Below are 6,000 nucleotides of genomic sequence, written 5' to 3'. Positions count from 1 at the left end.
TTTTTAGTTTGATGTAGCTCCACTTATTTTTTATTTTGTTGCTTGTGCTTTGAGTGTCATATCCAAAAAATCATTGCCATGACCAATGTCAAGGAGCTTTTTTCCTATGTTTTCTTCTAAGGGGTTTTACAATTTCAGGTCCCACATTTAAGTCCTTGATGCATTTTGAGTTGATTTTTGTAAATCATATAAGATAGAGGTCCGATTTCACACTTCTGCATGTAGTTGTCCAGGTTTCCCAACACCAGTTATTGAAGACGCTAACCTTGACCCAGTGAATATTATTGGCACCCTTGTCAAATATTAGTTGACCTTATAAGTGTGGGGATTTCTGGGCTCTCAATTCTGTTCCATTGGTCTATGTAACCATTTTTATGCCAGTACTGTTTCAATTACTATAGCTTTGTAATAAAGTGTGAAATCAGGAATTGTGATGCCTGTATTATAAGGAAAATATATTAGAGAGAAAAGGAACTAAAACAGCTGCATAGCCAACTACTAACCATGTAATTCCAGATAGAATGTGATACGTGTTTTAAAAGAGGTATAAGGAAAATCAAAAGGGAGTTCCTCTACACTGTTGGTGGGAATGTAAACTGGTACAACCACTATGGAGAACAGTATGGAGGTTCCTTAAAAAAGTAAAAATAGAGCTACCATATGACCCAGCAATCCCACTACTGGGCATATGTCTGGGGAAAACTATAATTTGAAAAGATACATGCATTGCAGCACTGTTTACAATAGCCAAGACATGGAAGCAACCTAAATGTCCATTGACAAATTAATGGATAAAGAAGATGTGGTATATAAATACAATTGAATACTACTCAGCCATAAAAAAATGAAATAATACCATTTGCAGCAACATGGATGGACCTAGAGATTATCATACTAGGTGAAGTAAGTCAGAAAGAGAAAGATAAACATTATATGATACCACTTATATGTGAAATCTAAAATATGACACAAGTGAAGTTAGTTACAAAACAGAAACAGATTCACAGATATAGAAAACAAATTTATCGTTGCCAAAGGGGAAAGGGGGTGGGGGAGGGATAAACTGGGAGTCTGGGATTAGCAGATACAAACTTCTATATATAAAACAGATAAACAACAAGGGAACTATATTCAATATCCTGTAATAAACCATAATGGAAAAGAATATGAAAAAGAATATGTGTGTGTGTGTGTATAACTGAATCACTTTGCTGTACACCAGAAACTAGCACAACATTGTAAATGAACTATATTTCAAAATAAATAAATAAATAAATAAAGGAGTTCTTAAGATGGGTAAGCTCATTTTCCAAAACAAACTTAATAAAAATGATAATAGCTAACATATATTGAGACTACCCATCATGTACCATGATTTGCATGCATTATCTTATTTATTCCTCATAATAACCCTATGAGTTGTTTAACAAGAATAGTTGTTTATATTATTATCTTCATTTTATAGAGGAAAAAAACAGCTAGATTCTTTTGAACTAGGCACTGCTCAGAAGACACTCTTTTCCCATGCAAACACAGGATTTGGGGGAAAAAAAATAAGTCCTCACATGGTCTACAACTGTGCTGTCCAAAATGGTAGCCCAAGCCACACGTGATCATTAAACACTTGAAATGTGACTAGTCTTAATGAAGATGTGCTGTAAGTAGAAAATACACACCAGGTTTCGAAGAATTAGCACTGAAAAAAAGAATGTAATATATCTTATTAAGTGTTTTATATTGATTAGATGTTGAATTGGTAAAATTTTTGGTATATTGGGTTAAAGAATGTATATTATAGAGTTAATTTCACCTTTCTTTGTTCCTTAAGGGTTTTTTGTTGTTTTTTTTTTTTTGCAGTACGCAGGCCTCTCATTGTTGTGGCCTCTCCCGTTGCGGAGCACAGGCTCCGGACGTGCAGGCTCAGCGGCCATGGCTCACGGGCCCAGCCGCTCCGCGGCATGTGGGATCTTCCAGACCAGGGCACGAACCCGTGTCCCCTGCATCGGCAGGCGGACTCTCAACCACTGCGCCACCAGGGAAGTCCCTGTTTCTTAAGTTTTTAATGAGGCTACTAGAAAATGTTAAATTACATATATGTCTTGCATTATATTTCTATTGAACAGCACTGGTTTAGAGCGTTGTTAAAGAAAGGAATTACTAACCAAAAAATAAATAACATCAACAACAATCTTCTATGGTAGTGAGCAGGAATTAAATGCCAGATATAAGGAAGAAAAGGGTGTTATCTTACACTTTTTAAAAATCCTCTTGAGAAGATTATAAAAGAAAACAAAAACAAAAAAATGGGCCTGGAATCAATGTAGCAAGAACCTATCTTGGTTTCTAATGTCATTCACCTTGGAGAAATGGCAGGAGCAGAGACTATACAGGATGACCTGGGACAGCTTGTAATACCAGAATACCAGAGAGCTTGTAATACCAGAAAGTAAGGTAGTGCTCAAAAAACACAGCAGGGGCATATAAAAGGGGCACAGGAGCCAACTGAAAGAGCTCCCAATTACCAAAACTGGAACAATTTGAGCAATAAAATAAATAACAAAGTGTTGGATTATAACCTAAAGTATAAGATAAATAACCATGAGTCCATACTAATACAAATAAATGATTGAATAAATAAACAAATGGGGGTGGGAGGGAGGGAGAGATTGGGAGTTCAGGATTGACATGTACACACTGCTATATTCAAAACAGATAACCATGGGAGTTCCCTGGAGGTCCGGTGATTAGGACTCTGTGCTTTCACTGCCGTGACGCAGGTTCAATCCCTGGTCGGGGAACTAAGATCCTGCAAGCCGCGCATCGTAACCGAAAGAAACCGATAACCAACAAGAACCTACTGTATAGCACAGGGAACTCTGCTCAATCCTCTGTAATAACCTAAATGGGAAAAGAATTTGAAAAAGAATAGATACATGTATATGTATAACTGAATCACTTGGCTGTACACCTGAAACTAACCCAATATTGTTAATCAACTATACTCCAATACTAAATAAAAATGTAAAAATAAATAAATAAAATTAGAGTCCCTAATTTTAAAAAATATATAAAATAAACAAATGGTGGGAAACAGACACTTTTCCCATACAAAAGAATTCTGCCCCTCAAACAGGTAAAGCATAAAGCCCCTACCCCTCAAGTATAGGCTGCACATAGTGAGAGAAAAGAATGGAACGGGAGGGGGAAAAAAAGAGGAACTTGAGGAAAAACCTGACAAACACCATCTTAGGCATGTGATGAAGTTTAACACCACCAGTGATAACCATCAATGATAAGTTATGTTGACAGCATATTCCCTTGAAATTATGTGATGAGGATGGCACTTTACCTCTGTGGTCTTTAACCCCATAACCCCAGTCTAATTATAATAAAAACATCGAACAAACTCAAATTGGGAGCCTTTCTACAAAACCTACCAGACTCTACAAAACTTTCAAGGTCAGTAAAAACAAGGAAGGTCTGAGAAACTGTCAGTCTACAGGAGCCCAATGAGACACAATGCCTAAATACAATATAATGTGGCATCCTGGATAGAATCCTGGGACAGAAAAAGAACATTAGGCAAAAACTAAATAAATCTGAATATAAAGTATGAACTTCCATTAACAATAATCTATCAGGGCTTCCCTGGTCGCTCAGTGGTTAAGAATCTGCCTGCTAATGCAGGGGTCACGGGTTCAAGCCCTGGTCCAGGAAGATCCCACATGCCGTGGAGCAACTAAGCCCGTGCACCACAACTACTGAGCCCATGAGCCACAACTACTGAAGCCTGCGCGCCTAGAGCCCGTGCTCCGCAACAAGAGAAGCCACCACAATGAGAAGCCTGCACACCGCAATGAAGAGTAGCCCCCACTCAGTGCAACTAGAGAAAGCCCATGTGCAGCAACAAAGACCCAATGCAGCCAAAAATAAATAAATTTATAAAAAAACAAAAAAAACCCAATAATCTATCAGGGACTTCCCTGGTGGCACAGTGGTTAGCAATCCACCTGCCAGTGCAGGGGACATGGGTTCGAGCCCTGGACTGGGAAGATCCCACACACCACAGAGCAACTGGGCCCACGCGCCACAACTACTGAGCCCGCATGCCACAACTACTGAAGCCCACGCCTAGAGCTCGTGCTCTGCAACAAGAGAAGCCACCGTAATGAGAAGCCCATGCAACACAAAAAAGAGTAGCCCCAGCTCGCAGCAATTAGAGAAAGCCCGCGTGTAGCAATGAAGACCCAATGCAGTCAAAAATAAATAAATAAATGTATTAAAAATCTATCAATATTGGCTAATTAGTTGTGATCAATGTATCATACTAATGTAAGACCTTAGCAACAGGTCAAACAAGGCAAAGGGTATGAAAAACTCTCTGGACTATCTCTACAACTTTTCTGTAAACTTAAAACTTCTAAAATAAAAAGTGTGGGTTTTTTTTTAAAGGACCTCCTGTGGTTTGAAATATTTCAAGTGTGTTGGAATCTTTATTCCCTGGTTCAAGTCTTTTATAACCTTGCTATTCAAACTGTGGTCACCTGTGAGCTTCCTAACAGTACAGAATCTCAGGCCCATCCCAGATATACTAGTCAGGGTCCACCAGAGAAACAGAACCAATAGTGTGTGTGTGTGCGTGCAGGCACATAATAAGAATTACAAGGAAATGGCTAAAAAGAATTATAAGGAAATGGCTCGTGCAATTATGAAGGCTGGCCAGTCTAAATCTGCAGTGTAGCCTGGCAGCCTAGAGACCCATGGTGCCAATGAAGTCTGAAGGCAGTCTGCTAGAGAATCCCCCCTTGCTCAGAGGGTAGGTCTTCTATTCAGGCCTTAGATTAATGGAATAAGGTCTACTCACATTACAGAGGGCAATCTGCTTTACCCAGAGTTCACCAATTTAAATGTTAACCTCATCCAAAAGCACCCTCCAAGTAGATACATAAAATTAACTGTCACCAAATACTGTTATCACTTATATGTGGAATCTAAAGAATGAAACAAAGCAATGAATATAACAAAACAGAAGCAGACTCACAGATACAGAGAACAAACTAGTGGTTCCCAGTGGGAAGAGGGAAGGGTAGAAGGACAAGACGGAAGTAGGGGGTTGAGATACAAACTACTGTGTCTAATATAAATAAGCTACAAGGATACATTGTACAGCACAGGGAATATAGCCAATAGTTTATAATCACTTTAAATGGAGTATAATCTATAAAAATTTTGAATCACTATGTTGTATACCTGAAACTAATATATTGTAAATCAATTAAACCTCAATTTTTTAGAAATCAATGTAATTTATATCATATTTACAAATTAAAAAATAAAAACCAAACCATGATTTTTAAAAAATTTTTAACTAACTGTCATACTACACCTGATAAATCTGAACCTGAATTTTAAAAGGAACTGCCTGGTGATTTCCTGCATTCAAGTTTAAGGGGCACTGCTCTACAACCACACAGGACTGCCTGTGGTCACAAGAGGTATGTACCACTCCCACCCCCTCCCGCAAGACAGGCTAGTGCATTTTCCTAGCGCTTCTACCTTAGAGTCAGCAAATGCCAGGAGAACCTGTTCGATTTTGACCTGTGGAGACATACGTCACATGATTCTACAGGGTGAACCATATGAAACTGCTGATATTGGGTTATTTTGACCTACAAAGCAGGCAATTACATAGGACTCAACAATGTGTTTCTATTGCCTGGTTTTCCGCATCAAAGGGTATCCTAGAGACAATATGCTGTCACGGGCAGATAGTACCAGGGTTGCTAATATTCACGGCAATTAACTACTATAACTGAACGTCATTTACAAAACATCCACTCCATGTTCGGTCCAAGCCCTCCCCTCAATTATGCACGATTTAAGACCCTGCCGCCCGCCTCAGTGTTCCTAGTCACCCGCTACCTAGGCGCCAACCGCGCCGCTGCGAGCCCGGACGGCCAAAACCCGCCGTCCCTACCCAACCAGCTGCCGAGTTGCCGG

This window comes from Mesoplodon densirostris, chromosome 12 (assembly GCF_025265405.1).
Source record: "Mesoplodon densirostris isolate mMesDen1 chromosome 12, mMesDen1 primary haplotype, whole genome shotgun sequence".
NCBI classification, from domain to species: domain Eukaryota; kingdom Metazoa; phylum Chordata; class Mammalia; order Artiodactyla; family Ziphiidae; genus Mesoplodon; species Mesoplodon densirostris.
The sequence above is the reverse complement of the archived record's forward strand: the minus strand, read 5'-3'. Positions refer to the sequence as shown.